Raw genomic sequence first — 22338 nt, forward strand, 5'->3', positions numbered from 1 at the left:
GGTTGGCCATTCTTGTATTTTGCTCGTTTGTGTTGTTGTGTTTGCACATCTCTGTTGCTTGTGGGGCTCGCACACAAGAATTTCACTCGCATGTGCTGTGCCAGTGTGCCTGCACATGTGATGTGACAATAAAAAGTGATTTGATTTGTGATTTGATTCCTGTTGTCAGTATAACCTTTAAGTGAGATATCAGTATGTAACATCTTGTTGTACATTTTCTGTCACATCATCATTAATCACACACACAAAGTCTTCACATTCCAACAGGTCGGGGTCATCATCATTTGTCACGGCTATGTACGCAGCTACAGTCGAAACGATTATGCGGTTAATCAATTTTCTATTGACAACTACAGTTTAAAAAACGAAAGGAAAAACTGTGCAGTTTGGGCAATGAGCTGTCAGGGCTTTTTTCTGTAATCTTACACGTTTATTTCTTACGATTTAAGTACAAAGAGCCGTGCCAACAGATTTCTGTCTTTGTCACAGCAGCTTTTTCTTTATCATGTAGAAAAACAGTTAAATATGTCATCTTTACACTGACAGAAAGGAGAGTTTCACTGGTCCAGCATACAGTGAGCCACAGCCGCCCTATTTTGAAACTTCTTACATTTTCTCGTTACTTTTGGTTCAACAAATTTGCAGGGAGTTATTGTTTCTGTCACTCTGAGCCTTCATTTAAAATAATCACCAGGGGACGTCACATAAAAAGAGATGACGTGTGCCATAGTAAAGGGTCCAAGTGGGCCGCTGTGTGGTTTTGATTTTTTAGCACAGCTCTGGAACGACTGCAGGTGTCCATAAGTTGTGGCCGCGGTACTTCAGCATCTAATGAGCCCTACAGAAGACGATCAAGCATAAAGGGAGTAACATGTCGTGGCAGGTAATTTCAAATGCAACGTTTCTATCAGCTGTGGAGATCAGGGAAATTATTTCACTGCTATGGTTCATGGTCATCATCATTACCATTGCAGTAATAACATTAATAACATAATCTACAGCATTGATATTGTATTCAGATGTTTAAACATATTGGTACCCAATTAGCCTTTATTACAGGTGCAGTTATAACCACGTTAAACTGTTGAGTTAAATCTATAATCTTAAATGCTTTTGAATGCTTGTTATAATCTTAAATGTGTATGTGCTGATTCTGTTGCATTATAAAAGAAAGGCCTAACTCTGAGTACACTCTGTGTTAAAGTAGACAGGAAGCGCAGGCTTTTGCAGAGCGTGCTTGTCAAAGTGAAAGTGACTTTGAGGAGCTGTCTGGATGCTATTTGAATAACCAGGTTATTCATTATTGTCTTTTATTAATTTATATCTTTTGATTAAGCTTTTAGTAGAGGTTCTTGATTAAAACATTTATTCAACATATTACAGATATAGTTTCAGTTAGGTTATTATGCACATGAGAATTGGCCTCTCTTCTCAAATCAAATCAAATCAAATCACTTTTATTGTCACATCATATGTGCAGGTACATTGGTACAGCACATGTGAGTGAAATTCTTGTGTGCGAGCTTCACAAGCAACAGAGTTGTGCAAAATACAATAACATAAACAGGCGAAATATACGAATGGCTAAATCTGAAACTAATAAATATATGTACAATATATAATAGTATATGATAGTATATGCAAAAAAAATTCTCATAAGACAAAGTTCGTGTGAGGTCAAGCCACACACACACACACACACACACACACACACACACACACACACACACACATACACCTGCACACACTGTAGGTAGGCTTATGTTCTAGGTGAGAGTTCAGATATATTTTCTTGCAACTGCATTTTTGTGCGTGCAGAATTGCTAGGTTGTTGCAGAGCATGGCCCGAGGTTTTGGAGAAGCGAGAGTCAGAAGATGGACCTGGCATGGAGACGAGGCGATGTTCTTTTCAAACTGTGTTAAAAGTCATTGTGGTTTTGATTTGACGTATGCATGTATTGTATCTGATGACGCATGAGGGGGCGTTAACCCTGATGAATCAAAAGCAATCTGAAGTGTCTTTTTGGGCGGAGATCTACAGCTGATGTTTTGCAGTGTACATCTCACCACACTGCGTGTGGTCATTAAAATCAATTGTTTGACCAAGCTCTTCTGGACCATGGTTGTTTTTACTCTCCTCCTCAATATTCAAATCAAATCAAATCAAATCACTTTTATTGTCACATCACATGTGCAGGCACACTGGCACAGCACATGCGAGTGAAATTCTTGTGTGCGAGCCCCACAAGCAACAGAGATGTGCAAACACAACAACACAAACGAGCAAAATACAAGAATGGCCAACCTGAAACTAATAAATATATGTACTATATATATCTATCGTTGTATTTTTACTCAGTTGTATATAGTATTTGTATTCTATTTTTATCTTATTGTATATTTATTTTATTTTATTCTACTGTATATAGTATTTTATTTTATTCTATTCTGTACAGTTGTGTACTGTATTTATTCTTATTGTATTCTAATTTTTGCCTCATAATTTTTGCACTGTCCACTTCCTGCTGTGACAAAACAAATTTCCCACGTGTGGGACTAATAAAGGTTATCTTATCTTATCTTATCTTATCTTACAATATATAATAGTGTATGCATTTCTGGATGTGTATACTAAATATTTTCCTACGTGTGTGTGTGTGTGTGTGTGTGTGTGTATACACATTTTTACAAATTAAATAGTAAAAAAAATAAAAAATAATAATAATAATAATAATAATAATAAAATATATAAAATATACAGAGTTGAATATGTGCAAAACAAGTGGCATTTATATACAGTGTGGAGTGCATAATGTTGAAGTTCCAGTAGTGAAGCTGAGGTGTCTATGACGTGTTCAGCAGTCTGATGGCCTGATGGAAAAAGCTGTCTCTCAGTCTGCTGGTACGGGACCGGATGCTGCAGAACCTCCTTCCTGATGGAAGCAGTCTGAACAGTTTATGGCTGGGGTGACTGGAGTCCTTGATGATCCTCCCCGCTTTCCTCAGGCACCGCTTCCTGTAGATGTCTTGGAGGGAGGGAAGCTCACCTCCAATTATCCGTTCAGAGCACCGCACTACTCGCTGGAGAGCTTTGCAGTTGTAGGCGGTGCTGTTGCCATACCAGGTGGTGATGCATCCAGTGAGGATGCTCTCAATGGCACAGTGATAGAAGGTCCTGAGGATGCGGGGGCTCATGCCGAATCTTTTCAGTCTCCTGAGAAAGAAGAGGCGCTGCTGCGCCTTCTTCACTGTTTTGTTTGTGTGTACTGACCACGTAAGATCCTCAGCCAGATGTACACCAAGGAACCGGAAGCTGCTCACTCTCTCCACAGCAGCGCCGTTGATGGTGATGGGGGTGTGTACTTCTCTGCACCTCCGGAAGTCCACTATCAACTCCTTTGTCTTTGCGACGTTGAGGGTGAGATGGTTGTCTTGACACCAGTGGGTCAGGGCGCTGACCTCCTCCCTGTAAGCCGTCTCATCACCGTTGGTGATAAGACCCACCACTGTAGTGTCGTCCGCAAACTTCACAATGATGTTGGAGTTGTTAGTGGCTGTGCAGTCGTAGGTGTAGAGTGAGTACAGGAGAGGGCTCAGTACACACCCCTGTGGAGCACCAGTGTTCAGTGTGACGGGGGATGAGGTGATGCTGCCCAGTCTGACCACCTGGCGTCTGTCAGACAGGAAGCTAAGGATCCAGCTGCAGAGGGAGCTGCTCAGTCCTAGATCCTGCAGTTTCCTGTCCAGCTTCGAGGGAACGATGGTATTGAATGCTGAGCTGTAATCTACAAACAGCATTCTCACATACGTGTCTCTCTTCTCCAGGTGTGACAGGGCAGTGTGTAGTGTCAGGGCTATGGCATCATCAGTAGACCTGTTGTGGCGGTATGCGAACTGTAGAGGGTCCAGTGAGTCGGGTAGTGCAGAGCAGATGAAGTCCCTGACCAGCTTCTCGAAGCATTTGCTTACGATGGGGGTCAGGGCTACAGGTCGCCAGTCGTTCAATGAGGAGATGGTGGAGGATTTGGGTACAGGGACGATGGTGGCCATTTTGAAGCAGGCTGGGACTACAGACAGAGAGAGGGAAAGGTTGAAGATGTGCGTGAACACTCCAGCCAGCTGAGCCGCGCATGACTTGAGGACGCGGCCGGGAATCCCGTCCGGACCAGTAGCTTTGCGCGCGTTCACCTTCCTGAAGCACTTCCGCACATCCTCCTCAGACACAGTGTGCGCACTGACGTCATCCGCGGTGCGCACACTGTCCGGTCTCATGGTGTTCGCTGCGTCGAATCTAGCGTAGAATACGTTTAGATCCTCACACAGAGAGGCCGTGGTCTGCGGTGTGCTGGTTTTCCCTCTAAAGTCTGTGATCGTGTTTAGTCCCTGCCACATACTCCGAGGGTTGTCAAACTGTTTATTTTTTTAATTTATTTATTTATTTAGGACAGTGCATGTTAATGAACATAAATGTAAAAAAAAAATTACATGAATGTAAACATACCAGATTATAGCCAAGGGCTAATTTCCATCTGTTGTCCTTAAGCATAAAAATAGACATAATAATTCATAAAAATTCATCATTCATTCATAATAAAAACTCCATCACCAAACTTACACATACACACCATTCTGTTCCCAAATAAAACATTAAAACTATACAACTTATACATGATCACACACTTGATTTGTCCATAACCAGTTTTTAACCTTTGCCTTAAACAAATTGAATGTCGAGCATTCTCTAATGGGTTGAGGAAGACTGTTCCACAGATGGCCACCCTGGACAGAAAGGACGTTCTGCCCAAATGCTGTCCGTCTGTGGGGTATAAACAAGTCTCCTCGGATTGAAGCTCGAGTGGTCCTGTCTGAGCTTTCTTTATGCCTAATGAACTGCTTTAGTGGTGGTGGAGCAAGGGAGTGTAAGACTTTATATATTAAACTCACTCTTTTAAGTTTCACTAAGTTATTGAAGTTCAGTAATTTATGTTTTTTTAACACATGACAGTGGTGGTGGGAAGTCGGTTTTTTGTCAAGTAGTTTTAAACTTCTTTTATAAATGTTTTCAATAGTTTTAAGTGTTGCTGGACAAGCAAGTGACCAGGACGTGAGTAAAAATAAGTTTTTGCAAATTTCATATTTAAATTATTACGTATATGATTAAAATTTCGATTATTAAATTTAAGTACCTGGGACACTTTATTTATGTGACTCTTGAAGGATAATGTTGGGTCTAGAATGACCCCAAGATATTTAAATTCTGGAGCTAATTCAAGCTCTACTCCATCCAGGAATATGTTTGACTGCTTCAAGTTTAAGGGGCGTTTTGAAAAATACATACCGACAGTTTTTGAGGTGTTCAACATTAGGCATGAGTCCTCCAGCCAGCTATGTATTAATGCTAAAGCAGCTGTAAGATCTTTTGCCACCTGCTGGACACTATTTGCTTGCGTATATATAACTGCATCATCTGCATACATTTGAGTAAATATATTTGGACAGACTTCAGGTAAGTTATTGATAAAAAGAGAGAACAATAAGGGCCCAAGAACAGATCCTTGAGGAACCCCTGTATCACAGTCTAAATATGGAGATTTAACCCCATCCAACACCACACACTGTTTCCTGTGTGAGAGATATGAGGCAAACCACTGAAGAGCCTGACTGGAGATATTAAACCGAGTCAATCTGGATAACAATATCTGATGGTTTACAGAGTCGAAAGCCTTCCTCAGATCTAAAAATACAGCTCCAACACAGGGACTCTTGTCCAGCAAGCTCTTCAAGTTCTCCACTAACATACACAGGGCAGTATCTGTGGAGTGATGTGCCCGAAAGCCAAACTGCAATGGATGTAATGAGGGTTGGGTGTTTTCTAGGTGAGCAGTGAGGAGTTTAACCACCCACTTCTCAGCTATTTTAGATACGACCGGGAGTATGCTTATGGGGCGATAATTAGCCATGTCAGTCTTCACACCTGCTTTGAAAATTGGTGTAACTGCAGCAATTTTCCAATCTGTTGGAACAATGGAGTGTTTGAAAGACATATTCAAAACACGAGTTGTTGGACGTACAAGAAAATCCATATGTTCCTTTAGGAAGTTTGTGTTAATACCATATACATCAAGTGCTTTTGATTGTTTTAAACCTGTAATTAGTTTAGCAACTTCAGTGTCTGAAATATGAGTGATGGTGAACAAATTTTGACCAACATCATTCACATTATCAGAGCATATGACTGAGTCAAAGCTCTGACTGATCTCCTTAACAGATGAAATAAAGAAAGTGTTTAAGTTACTGGCAATAGATAGAGGCTCTCTAACAATAGAGTTATTTACATAAAGTTCAATTGTGTTTTTACTTTTGTTTGAATGACGGCCAAGTAATTTATTTAAGTGTTGCCAGATAATTTTACCATTACCTTTGGCTCTTTCAATTATATTTATAAAAATTTTTGCTTTGGCCTGTCTCAAACTTCTTGTTACTTTATTCCGCATTGAAGTAAATCTCTGTCTATCCAGAGTTAGACCTGTTTTCAGAAACTGCTTTAGTAATTGATCTCTTGTTTTCATTAAATTCTTGCACTCTTTGTTTAACCAGGGCAAATTAGATGTTGTCTTTATTTTTTGTCGACCTCTAATGGAGTATGTTGATATAACATCCTTGACAATGTCAGTGAAGTGACTGCTGCAGAATTGTGGATCATCACTACACAATAAAGGCTCCCAGTTAACTGATGCTAATGCTTCTGCTACATTTTGTCGCTGACTTCTTGGTATGAATTCATAAAAGGATCTCCTATTAGATGAACTTTGAAAGTCATTCTTAACCCGTGATTTTATAAGTTTTCTAGAAAATAATATAAAATTGTGGTCTGAAATACCAGTGATAAAATTATAAGATTTAATAATTCGCTCGGGCTTATTACTGAAAACCAGATCTATTTTAGTTTTAGAGTGTCTTGTTATTCTTGTGGGTTGTTCAATGTGTTGAGTAAAGTTCAAAGTCTCCATTATGTCCTTGAGTGTTTTTCTGTCCTTTTCACAGTCCCAGTTGACATTAAAATCTCCCATTACAATTATTTCATTAGACTTATTATTTATAGCATGATATTTAAATAATATCTGTAGTTGTTCATAAAAAATATTCTTTGCTGAAGGAGGGCGATATAAACAGATCAACGTAAATGACATTTCTGGGGAAAGAGTGATTTTAACAGAAATATGTTCTATTTCAACATCTATTGGTGAACTAAGTAAAGAGCAATCCAGGTGTTTTTTTACATACACAAGTATTCCTCCTCCTCTTGTTCCAATTCTATCCCTTCTGAATACTGTGTACTCTGGAAAGATAACCGCAGACTCAGGAGAAGAACTTGTGAGCCAAGATTCAGAGATACCCAAAATAGAAATATTGGAATTGCTTAGAATATGCTCCAGCTGCTCATGCTTTGGTAACATACTGCGAATGTTAATGTGTCCACATAGAAGCCCCTTTGGTTTATTTTTAGTGTCCCAGATTACTTTAGCCTGCTTAAATGTCTTGCAGATCTTTGTTCCTCTGTAAATTTTAATAGCAGGATTTCTTGTCCTTTTGTTGACAATACTATGAGCATTTAATGATGAGAAACCCTTTACCGGAGACTGTAGTTTGGGTACAGCAGGTGGGGGCCCAGGCAGCTGAGATGGGGGCCCAGGCAGCCGAGGTGGAGGCCCAGGCAGCCGAGGTGGAGACCCAGACAGCCTAGGTGGAGGTCCGAGCAGCTGAGGTGGAAGCCCAGGCAGCTGAAGTGTAGGCCCAGGCAGCTGAGGTGGAGGCCCAGCTAGCTGAGGTGGAGGCCCAGCTAGCTGTTGCTCCACCCTGTCCCTGTACTCACGTTTGGCTGCTTTGATCGTCTTCCGGAGTTGGTAATGTGCGTGTTTGTAGTCCGATGTGTTCGCGGAGGCAAAGGCGGTGTTCCGTGCCGCCAGTGCCGCGCGAACATCTCCGTTAATCCAGGGTTTTTGATTTGGGAAGGATTTAACTGTTCTGGATGGGACGACATCTTCCACGCATTTCCTGATAAATCCACAGACTGAGTCTGTGTATTCATCAATGTCTCTGGCGGCCACGTGAAACATTTCCCAGTCCGCGTGATCAAAACAGTCCTGCAGCGCAGACTCCGATTGGTCCGTCCAACAGTGCACCGCCCTCCGGGTTGGAGCTTCCTGTTTCAGCTTCTGCCTGTAGGCGGGCAGGAGCAGGATGGAGCAGTGATCTGATTGGCCGAATGGGGCGCGGGGGAGGGCTTTGTACGCATCCCGGAAAGAGGTGTAACAGTGGTCGAGTTGCCGGTTTCCACGTGTGTTAAAATGGATGTGTTGATGGAGTTTTGGTGAGACTTTCTTCAGGTTTCCCTTATTAAAGTCTCCGGCTGTGATAAACGCTGCCTCTGGGTGTGCGGTTTCCTCGCTGCTGATCGCGCTGTACAGTTCCCTGAGTGCACGGTCAGTGTCGGCTTGTGGGGGTATGTAAACAGCCGTAATAATCACTGCTGTAAATTCCCTCGGTAGCCAGAATGGCCGGCACTTAATCATCAGGTACTCCAGGTCCGGTGAGCAGAAGGATTTGACCGGGTGCACGTTCGCATAATCACACCAGCTGTTGTTGATCATGAAACACACACCACCGCCTCTGCTTTTCCCAGTAAGATCCTGTGACCTGTCCGCGCGGTGCACAGAGAACCCCGGCAGTTGTATTGCGGAGTCCGGTACTTTGTCCGATAGCCAGGTTTCTGTGAGGCAGATCACGCAGCAGTCCCGCATCTCTCGCTGGAATGAGATCCGTGCCCGAAGCTCGCACAGCTTGTTCTCCAGAGACTGCACATTAGCCAGTAATAAACTGGGTAACGGTGGTCTGTAAGTGCGCCGTCTCAGTCGAACCAGAACACCAGATCTTCTCCCTCTGCGTCGGTGTTTGCGGCCTCCAGGGCCAGAGAACAAAGGCGTCTCAGGTGAGATGAATGGGGGGTCTGCAAACGGAGCGTCCGTGTTGCAAAACTTGAACTCCGGAAAGTTATAAGAAAGACCGTCTTTTATGTCCAGTAAGGTTTGTCGGTCGTACACAAGGAGACAAGTGCTGCTCGTGAAAAAATAAAGGAAAAGTAAAATTAAACACAGAAGAAAGCCGTTGCTTGGGGGAGCTCGCGACGAGGCTGCCATACTCGGCGCCATCTTGAACCCTTAACTCAGCTCAACAAACATCAGCAAACACACAAACTGTTTTTGTGCAGTTTGTTTCACAGGGTGTTGCAGCTAAAAGCTGCTGTATTTCACAGAGACAGAAACGGGTTTGAGATAACTTCACTCAGAGATGGAGAAAGAATACAGGACAGGAAGAGGAGAGCTTATATTTAAAGGTAAGGACTGCTCAGGACTGCTTGATGCAAATTTAAAGCTTGCATGGATTTCCTCATGTTCTCATATTGTGAAACACGCTGCAAAGCAAACTAACTGTGTTATTTAAAGAGCACATGAAAATCCTCTGCAGGTTAGTGCAGGATAATCAGGTTAGTTTACAGTAAAGAACTGCGTGTGACTGATGCACAATGGCTGTGGTGCTCGTGGTCTGTTACATCAAGTGTAACAGAGATGAATATGAATTTCAGCTGGTGATGCTTAAATGTAGAAAAAAGACGGTGTAAACAGTGTCCTGTCAGTGTAGAGGGTGGAAATCAGCCAGGACAGCTCCTGAAATACCTGCTTGCATCTTGTTGATTTCAGTTGTGTAAAGAGCTACTACAGCTGATTTTAGGGTTCCCCCACTCTAAGATGAAACCCCTGCTGAGCAAAATGAACAAAGGCTGCTCTCAGTTTTGCCAGAAAACATCTCAATGATCCCCGAGACTTTTGGGAAAATACTCTGTGGCCTGTTGAACTATCTCTGCTGCTCGTCTGCAGAAGTGACGAGTATCTCAGCCTTCCACACAGTGAGCCTTTTCTCTTCATTCAGATTGTATCATGGACTTAAGATCTGTGGTTTGATCTTTTCCTTCCATCTCTCCTGGTTTATTTCTCAATGATCTCACTTGCTGCAGTGACTACAATAAAAACATCCTGTTTGTGGAACAGCACATATGTGTCTGATCACTCTGCACTGCACGCTCAATACAAATCCCACCGCCAGTAAGGACCTCAGTCACAAAGAGAAAACCTCAACACATAATATGCACAATACATGAATCCCAGCTGTCATAATGTGCACCAAAAAGGGATTAATACTGTTTTTTCTGCCCTTGCAGTGCTTTCTGTCACCTAGAGCCAGTTAATGTCTCCAGACCAGCCCTAAAGAAGTGAAAATGAATCCACTGTGAGTGTGTGAACAAATGTCATTGTTTTTAAGCCCCACAGATACAATCATAGTTTAACTATACAATGCAATGTAGTCCAAATAATCCAGCACATATACAGCAGTGTTAGGGTTCAAATATCAAGAAGGGATACAGGAGGTAATCCAAAAAAATAACAACACTGATCCGGCCGGGTGAAGTCAAACACGCGTGGAGAGACGACCGCTGTACGCAGACAGCATCGATCTCTAACTAACAATGCACAAGCAGATGTTTTATACCATTAGGGCTTAAATTTAATGACGCCCCTTCAACGTCAAACAGATACAATAGATACGTAGGTTTCACAACCAAAAAAGTTTCATTAACGATTTTAAAAAAAGTTCAAAAGAGCATCTTATTCGCCTCCGCGCCAGGTGTCTTCCGGTGGCTGTCTCCCCTCGCTTCTCCAAAACCTCGAACCATGCTCTGCAACAAACTAGCAATTCTGCACGCACAAAAATGCAGTGACCAGCAAATATCTGAACTCTCTGAACTCTTTCAAAATGCTACATTTTAGGTTTTACCTTTGGCAGAATCACACTCTTACTTTTCTGTGTTCGTGTATTTGAAGTGAAATTAAAGCTAATTATGGTTCAATGACAAGAAAGTGAAAGTGGAAAGTGCTAAAAATACAGAATTATCCTTTTAAGTGAATCTAAATATTTGCCTTCCTCTGTCTAGAAAAAAGCTTCATCTCCTCTCTATGTTTATACCAACTCTACTGTCTGACTGGCTTTTGGAGACTCCGATTTGAAGCCAAACAGAAAAATCAATTTTGTTTTCATTGAATGTTTTCTAACAGTAAATATTTTTCTAACATTTGTTTCCAGTTTCTGTCTTTTCATGTGTTGTCCCTTAATCTGAACTGGAACCCAATGAAGCAGAGTGTAATCACCTCCTACGAGCCATCCTGTCACAGTGAGTGGAAGCTGCAGTATCATATACTGGCTCTTTGTCATTTACAATGTGAGCTATTCATGGTGGCCTAAAACAAACTGTGTGCATGCTCTTGTTGTTAAAGGGAATCATCCTGCAAAGCCACAAGTCAGCGTCACCTCTGTTTCCTGCTTGTCCAAAGTGAACCGTGATGAAAAGATCAAGTCATACAGAAGTGAAGCAGCAGGATCAGTCATGGACGCACGAGTTTGTTTTGTGGCACCACAAGGGAGCCTGGAGTGACTGGAGCTCCACTGGATCATCACCAGTAGGAAGAAAAAAAACAACCACGTGGAACATTTTTGTAGAATCGTTGCAAATTTTCCAGCACACACTGGATGTGATCTGGGAATGCAGTTTCTTGCAACGTGTACTCAGATATTTATGCAATACTTCTGTAAGAATGCTGTTTGTTGACTTCAGCTCAGCATTCAGTGCAGTCATTCCCTCCAAGCTGATCACCAAACTTGTGGATTTTGGACTCAGCTAGTAAAGCACCTAGCTGTGTGGTGCTGACAATAACCTGCTCCTGAATACCAGCAAAACCAAAGAGCTCATTGTGGACTTCAGGAGGGAGAACAGAGACCCCCATGTCCCCATCTACATAAATGGCACAGCTGTTGAACGGGTCTCCAGCTTCAAGTTCTTGGGGACCCACATCTCTGAGAATCTGTCCTGGTCAACTGACACCTCCAGCCTGGTCAAGAAGGCCCATCAGCGCCTTTTTTTTCCTTGAGGACACTGAAGAAGAACCACCTGTCTACTGACATACTGGTTAACTTCTACCACTATGTGATAGAGAGCATCCTGACCAACTGTGTCACACTCTGGTATGGGAACTGTTGCTGGCCACAAGGCACTGCAGCGGGTTGGGCAGTTTTCACCACAGGGACTTCACTTCCTGCCATTGAGGATGTCCACAAGAAGAGATGTCTATGCCGAGCACGCATCATTCTCAGGGACTCCTCTCATCCTGCCAATAAACTCCTCCAGCTCCTCCCCCCTAGAAGGTGCTACAGGAGCCTTCAGACTAAAGCCAGCAGGTTTAGGAAGAGCTCCTCCCCCACAGCTGTCACCATACTGAACTCAGCCCCCGCTGAGCCTTTCCATCCACACTCACTGAACCCTTCTACACTCCTCCTCCCAGTGACCGTGATCATGTCATTCTCAACATTCACCACATGCTCACATTGGTTACTGCTATAGTTTTAGGACACTGACAGAGTCTCTGTTATAGTGCCTACACTGTTCACTGTTAGTCTGTTCAGAGAGCTACGCTTCCACTGCTGTAGATATATTCATAGCACTCTGTGGATCTGTTTACCTCACACCGATACATCTGCATATATGTAGCACATTTGTATATTTGTTCACAGTACACCTGTATATCTGCCCATCTGTACAGCAATACAGAACATCTGTATGCTACACCATCTGTATATCTGCTCTCTACTGAACTTATACATAATCTGCTCTTATTGCACTTACTGATTAGATGCAAACTGTATTTTGTTACCCTGTATTTAGACATGTGTAATGACAAACGTTGAATTCTAAATGCTATCCTAAACATTTAAACAGCTACAGGAGAAGTTTTTAGAAGACCAGTAAAGAGAGCATGGAGGCAGATGGAGGATGCAAAGTCCACTGAATCTACACACTTCCTGTTTCCACCTCATCCTTCCAGTGCTTTACTACTATGGGCTCAATTGTGGTCATAAATATTTTGTACTTGTAAATCAGTTTTGTACTTGTAAATCAGGATTTGTGTGTGTAAAAAAGATTTGTGTGTGGACTTATCCAAAAAATACGTGTTAAAGTCTGCACAGGTTCTCAATGGGGTTCAGATCAGGTGAACAAGGAGGCCATGTCATTATTTTTTCTTCTTTTATACCCTTTCTTGCCAGCCACGCTATGGAGTACTTGGACGCGTGTGATGGAGCATTGTCCTGCATGAAAATCATGTTTTTCTTGAAGGATGCAGACTTCTTCCTGTACCACTGCTTGAAGAAGGTGTCTTCCAGAAACTGGCAGTAGGACTGGGAGTTGAGCTTGACTCCATCCTCAACCCGAAAAGGCCCCACAAGCTCATCTTTGATGATACCAGCCCAAACCAGTACTCCACCTCCACCTTGCTGGCGTCTGAGTCGGACTGGAGCTCTCTGCCCTTTACCAATCCAGCCACGGGCCCATCCATCTGGCCCATCAAGACTCACTCTCATTTCATCAGTCCATAAAACCTTAGAAAAACCAGTCTTGAGATATTTCTTGGCCCAGTCTTGACGTTTCAGCTTGTGTGTCTTGTTCAGTGGTGGTCGTCTTTCAGCCTTTCTTACCTTGGCCATGTCTCTGAGTATTGCACACCTTGTGCTTTTGGGCACTCCAGTGATGTTGCAGCTCTGAAATATGGCCAAACTGGTGGCAAGTGGCATCTTGGCAGCTGCACGCTTGACTTTTCTCAGTTCATGGGCAGTTATTTGGCGCCTTGGTTTTTCCACACGCTTCTTGCGACCCTGTTGACTATTTTGAATGAAACGCTTGATTGTTCGATGATCACGCTTCAGAAGCTTGCAATTTTGAGACTGCTGCATCCCTCTGCAAGATATCTCACTATTTTTGACTTTTCTGAGCCTGTCAAGTCCTTCTTTTGACCCATTTTGCCAAAGGAAAGGACGTTGCCTAATAATTATGCACACCTGATAAGATAAGATAAGATAAGATAACCTTTATTAGTCCCACACGTGGGAAATTTGTTTTGTCACAGCAGGAAGTGGACAGTGCAAAAGTTATGACGCAAAAATTAGAATACAATAAGAATAAATACAGTACACAGCTGTACAGAATAGAATAAAATAATATACTATATACAGTAGAATAAAATAGAATAAAAATATACAATAAGATAAAAATAGAATACGAATGCTATATACAACTGAGTAAAAATACAACGATGCCAGAAAAGATTATTGCACTTAGTGTTATTTCACATGTGTGGATGTGTGTGTTTGATATAGGGTGTTGATGTCATTAGACCACACCCCTTCTCATTACAGAGATGCACATCACCTAATATGCTTAATTGGTAGTAGGCTTTAGAGCTTATACAGCTTGGAGTAAGACAACATGCATGAAGAGGATGATGTGGACAAAATACTCATTTGCCTAATAATTCTGCACTCCCTGTAGGAACATAGTGAAGACAAGTTATTTAAGAGTAAAAAGAGGTTAGTTTATTTTGGAGTAGAGCTCCATTTATTAAGAAAAATTAAAAAAGACAGGAACACTCTTTAGAGGTTTGTGGGTGGCTCTTAAAAGAGCCGTTGTGGGGAAGTCACTCAGACTTCAAACAGGCTACTCCTTTGGTTGCCAAGACACGGCTCCCTCCGCCGAGAAGTGGGCCATGAACTTCTCCCCCACCAGGACAGCCTCTCTGGAGGAGTTGTTTGCTGCTACACGACCCAGGCCTTGCAACGGCTCCACCACAGCAGGTGCCACACCCCTCACAGCAGGTGCCACAGGGGTGTGCTGTGATGTCAGCAGGCAGGTCAGTGGAGCCCTCTAGTGGTGGATATATGGCAGTGAAACAGGAGGAGGCCTGAGAACAGACAGCAGGCTTAACTAGCAGGACAAAGTAGCATGTAGTACTTGAAGGAGTCATCACAGCCAATCAGCTCTCAGGAAAATGGAACATCACATAAATATTTCTCTTCTTTGATTTTCATCAATTATTTCCTTTGATAGATTTTCTGTCAACACTTCTGCTTGATTAGAAGCTCATAGGCAGTTCCTGTCACTCTACAATAAAACAATGTAAAGGCTGCCCTCTCTGCCCTCCCACTAGCTGACACAAGTAAACTGTGCCAAGATGCCCTACATGGACTAAGGTTCTTGGCCACACACATATAGATTTGCTTGGCTGTAGAAATCCATGCCATGAAGCTCCCAGCGCACATTTTTGATGCTTCTGTCTGTGGCAGAGCAGGTTTGGAGCTCTGCAGAGCCTTGGTGACTTTTACTGACTATGCACCCCTACCCATAATAAATGGGTAGGGGTGCATAGTCAACAAAATAGTCAACAAAATATGTAATTTGACATATTTTGTTGTTTTGTGTGTGTGTTTGTCTGTGTGAAGTTTTGATGTGTATGTGAAAAACACAATTTTGAAAACACTGGAAAAAGACCTCAAGACATGTTTTCCTTTACTTTCTATGAAACAACAATTCCCACCAAGGCTTTTCAGGGTGAAATTTAGTGCATAGAAAAACCTGTGCCAGGTTGTCTCCATCTAGTGGTGAACATGGCCTCACCACTACATCAGGTGAGCTTTTCACTGTGCACAGTGACACAAAAGTCATTTAACAATTTTAAAAAAAAGCAATGTTACAGATTCAGTAAGAACTGAAGTTTATCATAATCCTTCAAGTTTGACTCAGTAACAGCAGCTTTTTAATATTATTGGCTATATTTTAGAGTCACATTTATATGAAATGTCAAACAATCACAGAGTGACACTGAACTAAACAATCAATGCCATGTGAGTTGTTCTTATTTGTTCTTTATCTCGGATTTATTGTAAGCAGCGGGAGTAGAAGCTAAAGAAAAATAGTAAAGATATGAATGAATCTCTGCTCTTACAGCTTTTATTGTGCCATAATGTCTGCTTTGAAACCGTCCTCTTGCTCGTCTCTTGGATGCTCACCTCTTCTTCACCTGTTCCTTTCACCAAACTGCTGCACTCTCGTTCTCTGCTCTCGCCTCCAATGGCGTGTCCAGCGGGGTGGCCTGGGGGGGCACAGGCCACCCCCCAAACCAGACTGGCCACCCCAGGTGCCACCCCAAAGGCAAAACAATAAAATTCAATCAAATATCAAATGTCCGATTATGTTTTCACGGTGACGCTCAGATATCCGAGTGTAAGTGAATGCAGCATCGCTTCTGCGCTATGCGCATCACGTTAGCAAAGGTAGGAGAGCCAAGCGCGAAAGATGGCACTGCAGGAAACAATTTTTCGGTGAAAGAAAATGAGGACAGAATAAATGTCCCGGTAAGTAATATCAAGTTTGTTGAGTTTAGTAAACTTCGGTGAAATTAGAATACCAAGGAAAAAAATAACACTTAAAGAATTATTGCAGCTGTGGAATATTTCAGACAGTATGCTACTGAGGGCAGCTAACATAAGAGTTATGAGTTATAAGATGTAATCTAAGTCGTAACATTGCTGTATGGAGCTGCAAATTTGGTTGCAGGTTAACATAGCTGGACTGGCCATCGGGCATATCCCCAGTGACTTATTTTTTATTTTTTTTGTAATGGCATGAACAATGAGAGGTGGTGGATTGGCCAGATGCAGGTCGATGTGTAGCAATAACTCCGTTGTTTGGTGGTGGCTATGACGGGGCTTCCACAGAGGCAACAGGTGGATGAGGGAAGGGGAGGCAGGAGGAGAGACCCGAAGCAGCCACCAGTCCGAGTGTCAGGTGAACTGAACTTCAGGTAAGAAGTTATGACCTGCAGTCTATCTGGGTCAGATATAAACCAAGTTTAGGTGGAGTTTATTTTCATGTTGCTGACTTTTTACTGTCAGTTGCAATAACTCATACTGCGTTCTAGCCAGCTTGGAGTTTTTATACAGCTGGGTGGGTGCTATGATGTTACTGATAGTGAACTTTATTTTATTCATAAGGTTAGTAGAGTTGCCAACGGCTCCTTAAAAAAATGGAATGGTCCCTCATTCAGAGAAAATATTACGCGTTTCGTATTGAGCTGAGAAGAGACGCAGTTTGTCCCGAACTTCAGCTAGAATGGAAAAAGACACAAAGCTGGATTTATTCTGTCTTTATGCTGCACAGCTGCCTCTTCTCTCATTCTCTCCCCCCTCCCTCTCCTGTTGCTACTTCAATCATGAAACTGATCAATGATCAGCTGATCGGCTTTTCTCTCTTGTTTGTTTATCGCCCACTTTGCGCCAGAAAGAGGAAACCAGCAGATATTGCGCTAAACAACAGCAGCACTTTTAAGCTTGATCAGCTGTTGTTAGAATGTATTTAATATTAATTTCTAGTATCAGCTGATGTTTGCTGGAGCCACAGCTGTAAAGCTGCTGGTCATGATGTCTGTTTAGATATGTGGTGAGAGGGAAACGTGAAGATGAAACCAGGAGATGTCCTTACTGAATCATCAGAGCTGAACAGGTGATGGAGAAACAGGTTTACCTTTTAGGTGACATGAATGAGTTGAAGTTATCAACTGTTTCTGAGAGATAAATAACACCAGGATCCTTTTTTATGTAGCTGACAGCTGGTAACTGTGCAGGGGCGGGTCTAGCAAAGTTTTGCCAGGGGGCCAGGTAGGGCATTAACAGGGAAAGGTGGGCACAAAGAAATACTTTTCTTTCTTATTCTCATTTAAAATACCTAGTTTTTATTAAATAATTATCTAAATCTTACAACCAAAGTTTTTATCTGACGTAAAATGTATAGAAATCATACATATACCAACAAGACTGTACATCACTGTCACAACAGCATTTGTTTTCATTCAAAGGCTTTATGGCTTTACTACCTGGTGGGTCGGTCTGTAGTAAAAATGCCCAATTTTTTTGTCCCAGTCCAGCCCTGCAGGTTAATACTGGCAGTGTCACCATGCCAGCTGACTGCATTTTATCATCAGCCAGTGTTGTTCTTTATCAATATTAGCAAAGTTTACCATAAGGCAGCATAGAAAGTATTTACTTGCTTTCAGGTTTTATTCAAATGTTAGTCTTTTCATTTGTTTCCCCACTTTTTTCCTGTTTCAAAATCAAACACCAGTTTGTGAGAAGATTATCTTCTTTTTTTAACAGGCAGATAAAGTTTTGCATTGGCATTGGCTAATTTGTCAATTGTTTGTTACAAATGTTCGTATTTTAATTTTCAAAAATGTTTTTGCCCAAAACATATGTGCACTATATGTCAGTAAAAATACTATGCAAATATTGATGTCCTTGAATGCTGAGTAAACACTGACAAAGCACTGATTGTATCTCTTGTACTTTATCAACGCAGTATCTAAAAACTTTGCACCGTAGTGGTTAAAATCTCATTCTAATAAGAGTTAAAAGTGCATTCGGTTATTAGGTTTATAGGATTATTGAATTATGGTTAAGGGTTGGTAGAATTTTTTTTTTAAACATTATCTGCCAATTAAATCTGCCACCCTTCTCCAAATCTGTGCCCCTACCTGGCCCCCCCAACAAAAATTTTCTAGACACGCCACTGCTCGCCTCCTCTTCTGGTTATAATTAGAATGCAGTCAGCATGTGCCAAACAAACTCCCCCCAAATCGATCATGTTTGATATGATGATGACGTTTTTAACATCTTATTTATGCACTTGTTGGGTGGGAAAGAGTAAACAAAGATGGGGCATAGAAGTAGGGCTGCCACAAACGATTATTTTGATAGTCGACTAGTCACCGATTATTTATGCGATTAGTCGACTAATCAGATCATCATCCACTGGACGTAAAACTACAGCTTATTGCACCAGCAGCATCTGCTCTTATATAACTATCATTAGCTTACAGCTTTAAGCTTTTAAGGTGCTAACTAAAAATAAAGACAAGATGATAGTTTATTCAATTTTAATGAAATTTGCAGATTGTTTCGGTAAAGTTTAATAAACTCCTTGCTGTCTAAAATATAACAGGACACCGGAGTATATTCTCCAGCATCTCACACTTCTGATAATCAGCTGTCTGCTTGACGTTTATTCAGCTGTGTAAAAACTATAACTTTAATCTCAGCCAAACCGATTTACTCAGGAACAAATAAAATACAAAAAAAAAAAAAAAGCCAAACAACAACATTTTTAATTTATCTAAGTGACTCGGGCATGGACCTGGACCTCCAGCAGGCCCCGGGGACCTACATCACACCTTGCTCTTGCCTCCCTTGCAGCTGAAAAAGGTCCATGCTTTTGCCCTGGCCCTGCTGAAATTGCCTCTCCATTTAGCCGAGGCAGTGAGTCGGCCTCCTGTCTCCCTTTACGGTCGAAAAAGATGTGCTCCTGGGCGCGCTGGCCCTGCTGCTACTCACATCGGGCATGGACCTGGACCTCCAGCAGGCCCCGGGGACCAACATACTCCTCTGCTCTACTCCCCCACTAGCTTTCCTTCTCCCGCAGTTACCCTCCACCACAAATCCAGCATGGCCCTTGCCCTCCAGCAGGCCCCGAGGACCCACATACTCCTCCGCTCTAATCCCCCATGAGCTTTCCTTCTCCTGCAGTTACCCTCCACCGCATATCCAGCATGGCCCTTGACCTCCAGCATGCCCCGGGGACGCACATCCTCCCCTGCTCTAGTCCCCCACTAGCTTACCTTTCTTGTAGTTACGCTCCAGCGCATATCCAGCATGGACCTTGACCTCCAGCAGGCCCCGTGGACCCACACTTAAGCCCCCTCCCACTGACAAAGCAAAACACCACTGGCAAAATCCTCGTGCCCCTGGTACTCCAGAATGTAAATTCAAACATGCCCCTGGTACACTGCGCAGAAACACTTTGCCACACACACGCACGCACTGCTTGTGCCTATGGTACGACAACTTTTCTCGTACCTATGGTACGACAACTTTTCTCGTGCCTATGGTACGACAACTTTTCTCGTGCCTATGGTACAACAACTTTTCGCCGTGCCCCTGGTACACCGCTCAGTAGCACTTTGCCACACAAACTCTCCTCGTGCCTATGGTACGACAACTTTTCTCGTGCCTATGGTACAACAACTTTCCTCCGTGCCCCTGGTACGACAGCTTTTCTCGTGCCTATGGTACAACAACTTTTCTCGTGCCTATGGTACAACAACTTTTCGCCGTGCCCCTGGTACACCGCTCAGTAGCACTTTGCCACACAAACTCTCCTCGTGCCTATGGTACGACAACTTTTCTCGTGCCTATGGTACAACAACTTTCCTCCGTGCCCCTGGTACGACAGCTTTTCTCGTGCCTATGGTACAACAACTTTTCTCGTGCCTATGGTACAACAACTTTTCGCCGTGCCCCTGGTACACCGCTCAGTAGCACTTTGCCACACACACACTCCTCGTACCTATGGTACGACAACTTTTCTCGTGCCTATGGTACGACAACTTTTCTCGTGCCTATGGTACAACAACCTTTCGCCGTGCCCCTGGTACACCGCTCAGTAGCACTTTGCCACACAAACTCTCCTCGTGCCTATGGTACGACAACTTTTCTCGTGCCTATGGTACAACAACTTTCCTCCGTGCCCCTGGTACGACAGCTTTTCTCGTGCCTATGGTACAACAACTTTTCTCGTGCCTATGGTACAACAACTTTTCGCCGTGCCCCTGGTACACCGCTCAGTAGCACTTTGCCACACACACACTCCTCGTACCTATGGTACGACAACTTTTCTCGTGCCTATGGTACGACAACTTTTCTCGTGCCTATGGTACAACAACTTTTCGCCGTGCCCCTGGTACACCGCTCAGTAGCACTTTGCCACACAAACTCTCCTCGTGCCTATGGTACGACAACTTTTCTCGTGCCTATGGTACAACAACTTTTCGCCGTGCCCCTGGTACACCGCTCAGTAGCACTTTGCCACACACACACACCACTCGTGCCTATGGTACGACAACTTTTCTCGTGCCTATGGTACGACAACTTTTCTCGTGCCTATGGTACAACAACCTTTCCCCGTGCCCCTGGTACACTGCGCAGAAACTCTTTGCCACACACACACACCACTCGTGCCTATGGTACGACAACAGGCCCCGGGGACCTACATCGCACCTTGCTCTTGCCTCCCTTACAGCTGAAAAAGGTCCATGCCTGTGCCCTGGCCCTGCTGAAATTCCCTCTCCATTTAGCCGAGGCAGTGAGTCGGCCTCCTGTCTCCCTTTACGGTCGAAAAAGATGTGCTCCTGGGCGCGCTGGCCCTGCTGCTACTCACATCGGGCATGGACCTGGACCTCCAGCAGGCCCCGGGGACCTACATCGCACATTGCTCTTCCCTCCCTTACAGCTGAAAAAGGTCCATGCTTGTGCCCTGGCCCTTCTGAAATTCCCTCTCCATTTAGCCGAGGCAGAGAGTCGGCCTCCTGTCTCCTTTACGGTCGAAAAAGATGTGCTCCTGGGCGCGCTGGCCCTGCTGCTACTCACATCGGGCATGGACCTGGACCTCCAGCAGGCCCCGGGGACCTACATCGCACATTGCTCTTCCCTCCCTTACAGCTGAAAAAGGTCCATGCTTGTGCCCTGGCCCTTCTGAAATTCCCTCTCCATTTAGCCGAGGCAGAGAGTCGGCCTCCTGTCTCCTTTACGGTCGAAAAAGATGTGCTCCTGGGCGCGCTGGCCCTGCTGCTACTCACATCGGGCATGGACCTGGACCTCCAGCAGGCCCCGGGGACCTACATCACACCTTGCTCTTGCCTCCCTTACAGCTGAAAAAGGTCCATGCCTGTGCCCTGGCCCTGCTGAAATTCCCTCTCCATTTAGCCGAGGCAGTGAGTCGGCCTCCTGTCTCCCTTTACGGTCGAAAAAGATGTGCTCCTTGGCGCGCTGGCCCTGCTGCTACTCACATCGGGCATGGACCTGGACCTCCAGCAGGCCCCGGGGACCTACATCACACCTTGCTCTTGCCTCCCTTACAGCTGAAAAGGTCCATGCTTTTGCCCTGGCCCTTCTGAAATTCCCTCTCCATTTAGCCAAGGCAGTGAGTCGGCCTCCTGTCTCCCTTTACGGTCGAAAAAGATGTGCTCCTGGACGCGCTGGCGCCGGCTGCTACTCACATCGGGCATGGACCTGGACCTCCAGTAGGCCCCGGGGACCTACATCACACCTTGCTCTTGCCTCCCTTACAGCTGAAAAGGTCCATGCTTGTGACCTGGCCCTTCTGAAATTCCCTCTCCATTTAGCCGAGGCAGTGAGTCGGCCTCCTGTCTCCCTTTACGGTCGAAAAAGATGTGCTCCTGGGCGCGCTGGCCCTGCTGCTACTCACATCGGGCATGGACCTGGACCTCCAGCAGGCCC

General features: G+C 43.8%; 1 long non-coding RNA gene across 1 annotated transcript; it reads left to right on the forward strand.

Annotated features, from left to right (window-relative positions):
- The first annotated feature begins 10529 nt into the window (after positions 1-10529).
- On the forward strand, positions 10530-14816 carry LOC145421912 (uncharacterized). Its single transcript, XR_013903286.1, has 2 exons — positions 10530-11284; positions 11388-14816. It is a non-coding gene; the product is annotated as an uncharacterized LOC145421912 (long non-coding RNA).
- The last annotated feature ends 7522 nt before the right edge of the window (positions 14817-22338 follow it).

This window comes from Astatotilapia calliptera, chromosome 18 (assembly GCF_964374335.1).
Source record: "Astatotilapia calliptera chromosome 18, fAstCal68.1, whole genome shotgun sequence".
NCBI lineage: Eukaryota > Metazoa > Chordata > Actinopteri > Cichliformes > Cichlidae > Astatotilapia > Astatotilapia calliptera.